Below are 12,762 nucleotides of genomic sequence, written 5' to 3' on the forward strand. Positions count from 1 at the left end.
AATTTTCCCAAAAACATCCGACATTGTTTCGCCGAATCGTGTAAGCTCTGCGAGGACAATCGTGTACCTTGAATTCCGGGAGGCACTATGATAAGTTCGTCTTCGTCTTCGTATTCGACCTCCCCGTGTAAATAATCGCTTTCCCCGGGTGTTACAAACGCGATCTGTACAGGATATGGTGTATCATCGGACAATGGAAGAAAAAAGGAGTGGATAGGACAGCAATTGCTACGGGTATAGTTGAAGAGGGTTTTAGAGCTGAAGGAACCTTTTGCGGTGACAGCGACTCCTCCCTTTTACTCGAGGACGTTATCTCGCCAAGTTCTTCGCGGCCCCCTGCCGTCGATTCGTGGGCGACGACGGCATCCAGTTGGTCGTTTAATGCAGCCCGCGCGAGACCGGCGTCTCCTTTCTTAGGACAATCGGAGGAAAAATTCCTGCAGGCTAATTCCGGGCTACTTTGCAGTTGAGTAAAAGGATCAGCGGTTCCCTTTCGCGATCCCTGATTCCGATCGGGGTAAAATTTCACGCCAACATCAGCGGGGTTTTCTTCGTCCAAATAATCGTCCGGGTCGCTCTGACGCTTGAAACGAAAAGCTTCGGCCATTCCTGCGCCGCTGTCGATGAATAATCGCTATAATTATTCGGGAAAATTTTTTCTTTTTCAATAAAATAATCTTCGTTAAAAGTAGACCACCCTTTCGGAAAGAACACGGAGACGTTATTTTCACCGAATAAAAATCTATCAAAAGCTCCAGGGGTGGAGAAAACGAGTAATATTCATCGTACCAAACAGGAATTCGTTTGAGGGATAGGGGGTTGCCTGGGTACTCGAATACGCGAATATTTGAATATTATTTTTAACGGAAATAAATACCTTTTATATCGATGAAAAAAATCTTACGAATTTAATATTCTTGCCAGAAAACGCGTGATGATTCAGATAATAAAGTGTCAGAGCGAAATTGCTGCACCATTTGTTCCGAAAAATGAGCGGGTCAACGAACGGCGAGTATAATCGCATCTGCCGGATTCCAATCTAGTTTTGTTTCACCCCAGCAACTCAGAGCCGACTATATCTTTGTGGAAAATTACATATTATATAAATTACATCTATAAATGTGTGATACATCACGCGGCGGAAAATTGAATGACGAGTCTGGGTCACGGGACACTTTATCTCTCGTGTACCAGGACCCTCGTTAAATCAACTTCTTCTTTTTAACTATTTACCTCTTTTTTCTTCCACTCTCTTTTTATCTATCTTGTTATTATTTTTCTTTCGTACCGTCCCATGATTTTCTCACTCATTTTGTTTCGTTTTTTTTTTTTTCAATTCGTTCTTTTTATTCCCTTTTTGATTTTGTTTTTTATCTTTTCTAATTTACGAACGTCTACCGTGGTGCGGTCAACCGAGATTGGTCACCATTACGAATCCCTTCCCGCTTAGGCAAGATGGCGGAGCGAAAATAGCCCAGGGATATGTGCGGGATAATTACTTTTTCGAGAAGAAAACTTTTTTCTACCCTGCAGAACATTTAATAGCTGCTAGTATACTGGGTAAGTATATACTGTACCCATGTATACTCGTATCAACCACTTTTTGATGCTCGTTCGAAGTAGTTGTGACAGAAGACAATTTTACATTATTGTTTTAAAATTATTTTTCCCATCCAACGAAAAATTTCATATTATTACTAACTGTAATCATTTTAAAATATTATTCTTCCTTTCTCCGTAAAACTATTATTTGAATTTTTCCGCCAGCAGCTCAAGTTTAATTGGAACTTAATTTGTGATATTACACAACAATAATTTGAGAGAATTAATACAACACTATAGTGTACAAATACGGCTAATTTATTTGTACAATTTATGTACAAGCTCACGTGAAATTTAATTATACTTTACAATTGACTCGTAAACCAACTGTAACATAATGATAATAATAACGGAAACAACAATAATAATATCTACACTCCAGTTCTGGAGAACATTACTCTATAGCTGCACAGCAGATAGTGTAAAATAAACGTGGAATATATATATTTCAGAGCGTTCGGTCTCTGAAAGGTTGCATGGTCACGGAATGTCCCATCATAGGTTTTGTTGGTACTAAATGCTTGCGGTATGGATTCCTCTCTCTAGTTTATCTACGAGGTGTGTCTTTTTTTCCTTCCTTCCTTCTGATATATATATTCTTTTTTTTTTTTTTTGGCTCATTCTTTTTGTTCTTTCTTTTCACATCTTTTCGTATAACAGAATGGCTCAATTCGAAAATTCCCCGGGATCAGCGAAATTCTATTCTAGTCTGGCGATCAGAAACAGAAATTCCTTACCGCTCTCAAAAATTGAGCAGCCTTTTTACAGCGGACTAGAGTCTGGAACTCTCTGGGATATTTTTATATATGGTCCGTGATTTATACGTTCGATGAGGCTGAACCGGCGCTACGTGTCTGTCGCGGCATGTGCTACTCCTGCTGCTATAGTGGTTTAACTTTTTTTTTCTTTTTTTTTTCTACTCTCCTTTTTTTTCGAGTTTTACCTTTTTTCGATCAATAAACTCGGTTGAGATCGGCAGTAAAAGAATGAAGAGAAAAAAAAACGAGAACAAATCGATAAAATAAATCAATCATCGATATATATATATCATTAGTGGTAAAACCGCAAACATGGAGTACCTATACGAAAAATTTTCGTTATACGTACGCTTGACTAGGTAGAAAAGTTTGAGGGCAAATAATATTTTTTAAAAGGGATTTCAACTCGTATACGTTTCATGTTTATTGCATGTGACAGATGAATGATAGGTATGAATATATGATGTGTACGCGTGTATACGTGACATGGATATGATCAATAATTGATCTCTGCACCCCCAAGATTTCGGTACTTTGAACTTTGTAAGATTAGCATCATAACGAGATGGAAAGTGATATAAATAAGGGCGAAAATCCTGAATAATCTGAGAAATGGGGTAAAAAAGTGGGGTGAAAAGAATCGGGAGAATTTCTCACTCCATCGTCGATAAAGCTGAATTGTGAATTCGAGTATATACGTATAGCATATCCATGTACTGAGAGTGAACCGTTCTCGAGGAAGAGGACCTTAATTATTTACTCCGTTGGATAAATAATTGAACGACATTAGAAGGACAACAATCGTCCGGAAGTGAAATTTAAAACCCTTTATAATTCGATGGAATGTGACGGAGCCTGGTAATGATATATTAATTATGCGTAAGTACTCGAAAGTAAATTTGGAAACGTTCGGATTTCTGTTCAACGTTTACATACATATTATATTCGCGTACGTGTATGGAAACAGCTGTTATCTGTCTACAGTCTGCCAACTACATGCGCTATCTCGCTATCAAAAACCGCGTCTAACCCTGAGCTCAGGTTTTTAGTTTCTGGCTCCCCCTGCGCGAGATTAGATCTCATTGAATATTCAGTCGAGATTTCAAATTACTTGGCATTGGCCCCTGACTGTGAAGCTCGAAAAGAGGGAGAGACAGAAAGAGAGAGCCGAACTTCTCCGGTATAATTTGACACAGTCTCTGACCTATTTTCTCGTATGGGACTATACGATCTACGGAATAAGGTTAGATATATATACATTATCCTAGAAGTGGTAACGATTTCAGTCAGAGCTTTGTCGAATCTATACGTTTTTTTTTTCTTTTCCCTATACATTTTTTTTTTTTCCACCAGGTTCCCGTAACGACATCGAGGCCTTCCAATATATACCTACCGAGGGGTTACAGCGCGTGGGAAGACGAAGAAATAAGTTTACACTTTGGGACGGTCCTTTTCCCTCGCCTTTTTCCTACATTCTTTGCGAGCCTCGGTCGAATACGAGGAAGAAATAACTTGGAATTTCGACCAGCAATATATCTGTATAAAGATATCAGATCAATCTCAGCCCAAGCACGATCTTGCAAACGAACAAAAAAAAAAATATTGAATATGAAGAAACGAAGAGATGATGAAAAACATACTATAAGAATTCCGATGGGTCTACGGGAACATATGAGTTGAATTCCCAAACACCAGTAATCCCCAACGATCGGATAATACTCGACAATTTACGGGTCACACTTCCCCCACCGCTACCGACTTTTGGACGATTTTCTCTTCAGTACCTGAACAGACCTTCGATCGATCGTACGGGTACGTAGTCACAACAACTATGTTACATGTACAACGGAGTCATTACGTTCGCTGGACAGTTGCCATTTGCTATCGGATCGTAGCGAACCAATTCAAATTCGCACAACTTTTACTTCGGGAAAAACTGATCACTGTACAGACGTGAGTACGATGAATATCGTGGCTCTGGTTACGTACATACCTATGTCCTGCGATTTAATTAGATCAGTACGGATACATTACGGTGGGACAAACGTATCCGCCATTATACGTTTGCAGTATACGAACGGAATGTAAACCGGGATCTCGCACACCGTGTTGGAAAATTCACTTCTTGTTACGAATCTCTACGTCTCTTCACGTTCCGTTCCAATTTCCGGATTATCTAACGAGGTCACCTACTCAAAAGAGTTCGAAGAATTATGGCGATCCGAGGTAAGATCTTCCATCGGCTTAACAAGGTCTTCTGATTCCCGATGCAAATTTTCTTAGATTTTTGTTTTCTTCTCTACGATCCGATCCACCTGTTTTAGATGAATGAAGGCAAACGTACGTGCGTGTACATATGTATTCCATGAGATTTTCGCGAACGACTGATCACTTTTGAATTGATTTTCGCATGCATGTTTGCCCGCAGGGTTTTCGAAAACTGTATTTTTGAATTCATTCTCTGCAATTTTTGCGTCGATACAATATTTTTATTTCCAATAAGATCAATCGCGCTCCGAATAGCATCGGTACGTTGGATGCCAATTTGGAAATCAAATAGAAACAGATCGTTTTCATTGCAGGTAAATGTTTGTTTTCGCTCATTCTTTTATTTATCTCCGATACTGGAATCTATTTTTAAGTTTGGGAATACCGTGAAAAAGTAATCGTCGTATTTTTGCAAAATTGCACTATCGCAGCTGTGACGATTACGTATACTATACATTTTCATTCATTTAGAATTTGTGAGAAAAAATAATCACTCGACTACTATTCGTTGTACATACCTATATATACTTACTTTTTCGTTTCAGCTATCTCAAAGCGTTTTAATTTTTTCTTCTCCTCTCTCTGTTCATTTTGTGACCAAGGTCAGGCCAATTTCTGAAATAAGCTCATCGTTCTTTCTTACAATTTTTTCTCCCCTTCCTTTTTTCACTTTTACTACAATTTATTTTCCCTTCTTTTTCAGCTTCCAAGAGCTTTTACAGAAATAAGTAGAAATCCGGGCTTTTGTTGGGAAAGAAATATCGCAGATGAAAGAGTTTTAGTAATTTTCATCGGAACGCGTTTACGAATATGCAGATCGATTATCTTCAGATCAAAGCGACCTTTGTTCAAATATCTCAGAATCATTAGGCGGCATAAAAGCAAACAACTTCTACCGAATACGCGGTTCAAAAATTTCTTTAATGGCTGTCCGGAGGTGTCCGAGTTAACGTTAAATAAAATAATTCCGTTGCCCTGCACCTAATTAATTATTTCAATCAATAATTCGTACGGATACGCAGGGTATACTTATCTGCGCGTATAGGTTCGAGCAGGTTAACATACATCGCGGGTCCTTTTATAAAGGCAAAGGGGGATCGCAAAAAATCATGCGGGAGACACGGGGTACGAGTTTCGAAGGATTAAACTGGCAGGCTTTCGGGGATTAACGGAATACATTTAAACTGAATGTATATCGTTCGGCGGTCCCTTCACGGAGTAGAAGTTTCGGTATAAAGGGTGTACAAGGTTCGCCGATATGGGTCGTCTGGAATCAGGTATACCTATACGCACGTTCGTACGTGCTCCTGTATAAAAAATGCGTTAACTACAGCTTGGTGGGCATCTTGAATTATAACCGCTAATGATAACGCGTATAACTAGTGCAAATTAGAGGTACGTACGCACAGGTACGGTGTGCCGCGGAGGAGTAGGGGGCGGGCATTAACGTTTAATACATTGAAACGAGCGACGTCTGCATGACCATTTTCCTCCACCTTCAACGCGGAGCTCTTTTGCCCCCCCCCCGTATCCACCGGTTCCCGAGGGTCGGGTGGCTTAAGAGGGCTCAGATACCTACTCCGCGATCAACAGGGATGCCCCATGTCGTTTTTACTATAACATAACGTTTTTCTTCGCAGCGTGCTTTCGCGTTCGAGTCGCTACTTTTCTCTGTTTTTTTTTTTTTTTTTCAACAACCTCAACGCGGCTATCTCTTGGATACTTTACGCACACGCGTACGCGTATGAATGATCATTTAAGGATTTCGCTCTTCCTGTTCACGTTAACGTTACACTTATTCCGGACGATAACGTGTTTTTTTTTGTTTTTTTTTTTGCCCCAAGGGATGGGATTTCTCTCTCTCGTCTTGTAACGTATGCGAGGAAAAACAAAAACGGAAAATACAAGGAGAATAAAACAATTGAGATTAGTTTTTATCGTCCGAAAGGCACGTCGGAGCACCGTGATTTTTATCTATATAGTTTTATACGTCATCTTGAAATTGGACACCCCTTATATGTAAATATCCATTCGAGGGTGAAGCTACATCTCTCTATACGTCTTACTTATGTACTCATGTATTACACTTATGTACACGGCTATGCGTAAACTAGACTCGCAATAGCTACGCGTAACTCGTGTGTGTTTGTTGGATATTCGTCTCATCCCCTCATTTTCGTTGGCTTTCCTCGGTAGCTATAAATATGTGAGAACGTGAAGTTGAGTATACGAACTGTACGTACGTACCATACATATATGCAGAACTAATACATATATACATGTTCATCAGCTGAATAAAAGGCAGCCGTACTCATATTTTGACTCTAGTTCTTCTTATCGCTGAATAGATTTGAAATTGGAAAAATATCCCTCAGTTGTTCGAGTATAGAGTCGGGGATATTACCGAGAATTTAGCAGATAGGATAGCCTGTAGCGGTTTGACGGGAAATAAGGTAATTTTCCTCAATTCTTGGAATATTTGCAAGACTTGGTAGGTTTGCCTTTATGCGAACCTGTTGCGAATCAGGTGTCCCGGCCACGGCTTGGCGGAACTTCGGCGCATGTCGTTTGCTACCGGCTCATCGATACGAAAGCCAGGTATGGGGTGGTTGTCCGCACTTTAACAAAGTTCGAGGATAACTTCGAGAAGAAAAGATCAAGAGAGAGAGGAAGATACCGGGAAAGAAGAGAGAGAGAGAGGGGATCATCGTAAGAGTATGGGGAACCAGAAAAAGACAGCGGAGTCCCGATCTAATTATAAATATACTAAAATTATACTTTGATCCGGTGTAACTTTTCGATGAAGCATATAACTTGAAAGGTTATCAAATATGGAGTTGAAGTTTCTCGGGTAACGTTTTTTTTAATTACACCTTTTTTCCGTGTAAATTTTCTTCAAACTTGTTTCAATCGTCCGGCGGGTATACGATCGTAATAAATTTGTCCAATGATCGCCAACGTTACGTGATATCGTAGAATCGAGGTATAATTAATTACGTCAATCATTCGCAGTTGTACCATAAACTCCACCGACAATTGAATATTCGTAGGTGTACATCAGAGAGAACTTGTCATCGGAATTTAAGTTTGGCTTATAGATCATCATCATAACATTATACCGCAGATGCCCCAGTTGGGAGCACACTTTTGAATTATGTCAAAAACAGACTCGAAAAGCCTCTTTTGTTTTCGGAATTGTACCAACTAGTTGGGATCCACTTGTAATATAATATTTAACCGAGCTCGTCGTTCCGTATTTTATCCGTGGTACCCCCGTATCCGTATCGAAAAATTAATGTGAAGGAAACGAAACAAATAATACTGAGATACGCGATACGCCGACGGGACGGTACGGGACGGAAAAAATAAATAAAAGTAACTCGGCGGGGTCGGAATCAGAATGTTTCTCGAAGGGTGATTTTGGCGAGCGGTCAACGGTTCGGAAATTTGCCCCGGACTCGATGGGACAGGTACCCATAACCGTCTCTCCGTAGACAGTGACACGGCCGGGGCGCTTTCTTATTTTCCTTATCTTATCGGGCGTCGCGACGCCGGCGACGCGGGACGTAGGTACGTAGGTACCACCGAGCAGATATACACACCTCTACGCACACGTATGCGTTCCGAAGAAACCTCATTCGAAGGGCTCCGGCGGTTTGAGGACCAGTTCATCGGTATAGAGGGATGAATGAGTGCGAGGTGGTTATTCCGCAGCGTGCCGACGCCGGTCGACGCGTCGCGTCGCTGCGCCTCAGTTGCCGCTACAGAATTGTCGGGATAGCGTCGCCGCGAAATTTCTCCCGCTGATACCCATGAATGGAATCGAAAACTGCACGATGAATAAACGATTGAATAAATCTTGCGCCCAATAAATCCGGTTGAATAAAATTAAATAAAAAACGGGAGTCGAAATTTGTGCGCGAAACTCGACGCACCGCATAAATTCGCCAAGTTCGAGATGCGCGACTTTCGTGGTCCCGATACGACGGGCTTATTTTTTTGCCCGCGTTTAAACGCGGTAAGAATTTTTCACGCCTAATTAAAACGTGGGAAAAGTAATTTTATCGTTGACGGAGAATCACATCGTCGCGTAGACGTTGTGATAAAATAATCGCGATACAGTATAGGAGTTTAATTAGCCGTTAAGTCGAACTGGGAAAATCCGATATCTTTTCCTCGATGGAATTCTCGTTTCTTGCCGCAATAAAATAACTAAGTAAACAAACGGCTCCTTACGCTTTCGGATCCCGATATAGGATAAATTGTTCCGTGAAATTAAATCCCTCGCGAACTCATCTCAAAATGAGAACGGTGCAAATAATGGAAATTCCTCGCATAATTTCGCAGCAAAAAGTAATTCTTCCTTTATATTGAAATTTCATTTCCCACTCGAGGTAGATTACCGACAAGGGATTTCTTCGGCTATAAATAAATCCTCGCATAATTATTATCCCTTCTGTTTACCTCGATGTATAAATAACAAACAACTTACGCGTGAAAATCAGTGAAATATGTTCCAGACAACTCGTCCAGTTCTTCGTGAGTATGACCATTATTATTCGTATACTTATATTATTTACATCTTCCTTTCAATAATATTTTTCTATCTCTTTCCTCTCCTTCTCTCGAATCAGAATACGATTACTCCGGTGTAACTCGGGTATCCTTAGTAATAAATTCTAAAAATACATATGAGTACAACTCCTAATCTCTCGAGAAAAGGATTACGCGTGTATGGAAAGTTAGCTGATGGCTTCGAATGGAATATGACTTTTCTGTTTTCTTTTACTCATGCCTCAGTTTTTCATGCCCCGTAATTCCGTCCTCCTCTACTGTATCTACTCTGTTTGCGCTATGTAACCGTTGCCGTAAACCGTCTCCATAACGTGTACCCAACTTCGAAACACGTAGTCGTTCGATCGAAGCAGATCGTCGATTTCACCCACCGTCGTTCCCTACTTTTCGTAGTGGTTTACTGCACGTATAACGTGACAACGTATAGAGTATAGTTTTTCTTCTTCGATTTTTACCGAAGAAAATTTTTTTCTTCAAACGAATTGATTAAATCGTAAGCGCGATAAGATAACACGCGGGGTTCTCACGGACTCCTTTGTCCCGCTGTAATACCGAAGAAAAAAAATCCAACGTCCATACGCCATACCTCGTCTCCAGCGACGCTCTCAAAAATCCGCAATTTCATCATACATATAGTTTTGATATATTTTCATTTATTTTTCTGTCCATTATACAGTTCTCAACCAAACGGTGAAGTGACCGATGTGCGTTCTGTCCGGCGTCAGTCGCTTGAATCGCATAAAAGTTTTCCACTCGCAATTAAATCAAGTGAGGTTTCACGCGGTGTTCGTTCCGAGGCTGGGCGTTCGCAAGTAGTGAGAGTCAGCGTCAGGTCAGCCCGCACGGTGAGTAATGGCGTATGGTTATGGCAAAGGCGGGTCGCATCCCGATCTTCACTACTGCGGCTCGTACGCACGGTTCCTAGCAAAACCACCGAACGCGGTGTCGAAATTTCGTCTCCTAAAATTTTTTAACCCTCGTTACGCAGACGACGATAGAAAAATTACAATTATTCCCTCGCTTATTGTCTCGTTTTCTGCCGATTACATACTCTCGTGCGGATATAATGCGTGCAGTCTTTTACGTCGGACAAAAATTCTCCCGAGAGTTACCGCGATATCCTCGTGTTCGTATACGTCCTACGCGATATCGGGGTTTTTATTTTTTTCCTCGTTTTATAAGCTTTTTTCCGCGCTTTTCCCGTTATTCCGTTACGTGTACCGTATCTACGTACCTTTCGTACCCCGCGCGTATAAGGTGCGGCACGAAAAAAGGGAGAAAAAAACAAAGGAAATAGAGAGAGAGCGAAAAGTTGGGCGCGCCAATCTGAGTCGTTCCACCGTTCTCTCTATTAATCACTCCCCAGATTTCGTTACTATTATACGCTTCGTAAACTGTACAACGGTGAGGAACGAAACGGTTCTTTAACCCCCTCCTGGTTGTGCGATTGTTCTTTGCTTGATCTATGGGCATGGAATGCGCCTTGTATCTATGAGCTTTATCAAGAGGCGCGATTTTCAACGAAAATTTAGATTTGCGCACATGCCATATCGCATGTACATCGCGAAGGTCGCCGACCAGAAGGGCGTAACCTTTTTTTTTTTTTTTTTTCCTTTTTGTTTCAACACGTATCTGTGCGAATCTTTGATCGATTTTCGAAGGTGAATAAAAAAGAGAAAAAAAGAAGAAAAAACATCCGAGTCGAAGTTGTTCGAAATTTGAGATTGTATTTTTTTTTTATTCTTCTCTACGGTTTACGTAGTTCGTTTTCTCGGCTCCTGATGGTATGTGCGATAATGTACGTCTTACATGGGAGTATTAATATGGCGATATAAGGATTTTCGATTATAACTTCGAAGCTATTTAAATTCTCGGTACTCGCTGCTGCAGACGATAGAAGGTAATCCAAGAGAACGTGATATTTTCCAGGTTTTCAATTCGTCTGCTCATGTATGCGTATAAATTACCAATGCGCAGCGCTGTATTGGTATATGTGCCGGTGGGTAAATCTGGGTCATGAACGACGCGAGAAACGATTTATACGGTTAGGTAAAAATGTTTATGGCGTATGTGTTCTCCGAAAGTAGGTACGTACCCGTGCCTCGGCGTATAAGGTAAATCCACGTACACGCATCGAAAATAATTCGTAAATTAGAGACGCTCAAGAGGTCGATAATTTACTCGCAGACTTTAACAAAGCTACAGACTAGAAAATGGTCGCCGTGTACGGACAAATAATCCAATCAGATATAGAATTAGCAGCTGGAAGGTAGTTTCTTTCGCTCCCTGCAATCTCGAAATGAAACAAAAAAGGTAGAAAAAAAGTTAAGTAAAATGGGGGAAAAAAGACGAGAAGAACAAAGAGGACGAATGAAAAAAAAAAAAAAAAAGAGAAGAGAAATGCGAACCGAAATAAAACAGGTGTGTGGAAATAATACGATGAAAAATAAAACGGAATCGGCACGCGAACGCGAAAAACTACCGAGGGCGATGAGATATTTCGCGTTTTACGATCGGCAATCGTCTACCACTGTGATGCGTATGTGCAGTATTTGAAAATGTAGAAGATTCCCGTGCATTGAGCATCACATTGTTTTCGAATGCATTTATTCACGTACAATAGTGACGATAATTTTCTCGGTAAATATTAAAAAAGTTCGAGCAGCTTTCGAAGCAATATAGAAATTGCGAGGTGAACAAAGTTCGAATCTTTTATAAATCTGGAAGCTTACAATTCGGGTTGACAGAAGCCAGAAATTGTTTTAATTTATGAGTTTAATTTAGAATAATTTGGAAAGGATTATTGGCATATCACGGGCCGCTGTATAATTATTTATCCCCTTCTGCTATTCCTTTCCCCATTTCGCTACCACCCTATAATTTGAATTCCTGCACTGTCGCTTATTGTTTCGTTTTATATTCTCATGTTTGTGTATCGGACTAAAACCGCAATTCATTATTATCAAATGAAAATCACTGGAATTTCATAATAATAAATCAATAAATTATTTCGGCGTTATAGAATCAGCTGCGAGCTTCATAAATAAATTTACCCATCGGGTTTGTATTATGGAATATCTGTCGAATTTGTTTTCTTTTCAAATTTTCAATGTCGCAATGGATTTATCATAAATCGCAATGATCAATTGAGTCAAACAAACCATGATGATCTACGCTGAGAGTAGTGAAATTTTAATCACCTCGTAATTACCCATATCATAATATATACGTTATTATAATGATTAATAACAATTTAATACCAAATGCGTGGGTAATTTCCGAACACGGAACGATTGGGTTATAAATTATTATCGCAACTAATTAAAAATTTTTGCGTAATCGTTGCTATCGCGTCGAATAATTTTCGGAAGTCAACAGAGTCAATTTCCGCCGAACGAGTTTCGTTCGTAATCTTAGGGGTGTTTTTGGTGAGCGCTGAAGTGAAATGTTTTCTCTTCAATATTATCTGAGAGCGATGAAGTAAAGTTTTCCTCTTATGTGTTCTTCGTCTTGCCGACTACCTCGCATAGACATTGTTCAACGATAACGTGGAACGGGT

General features: G+C 40.2%; 1 protein-coding gene across 5 annotated transcripts in view; it reads left to right on the plus strand.

The window, feature by feature from the left end:
• The first annotated feature begins 3,412 nt into the window (after window positions 1–3,412).
• LOC105691228 (cholecystokinin receptor-like) overlaps window positions 3,413–12,762 on the plus strand; it is a 43,496-nt gene continuing 34,146 nt past the window's right edge. Inside the window, exons 1-2 of one of the 5 annotated variants that reach the window (XM_048656307.1) lie at window positions 3,413–3,603; window positions 3,714–4,172. The gene's annotated coding sequence lies outside the window, so the exon portion shown is untranslated. Of the gene's footprint in view, window positions 3,604–3,713; window positions 4,173–4,265; window positions 4,587–8,289; window positions 9,168–9,879; window positions 10,049–12,762 lie in introns of those variants that run through there. The other 4 variants (XM_048656306.1, XM_048656308.1, XM_048656305.1 and 1 more) reach the window with 4 other exon arrangements.

The sequence above is a fragment of the Athalia rosae genome, chromosome 5, assembly GCF_917208135.1.
Source record: "Athalia rosae chromosome 5, iyAthRosa1.1, whole genome shotgun sequence".
NCBI lineage: Eukaryota > Metazoa > Arthropoda > Insecta > Hymenoptera > Athaliidae > Athalia > Athalia rosae.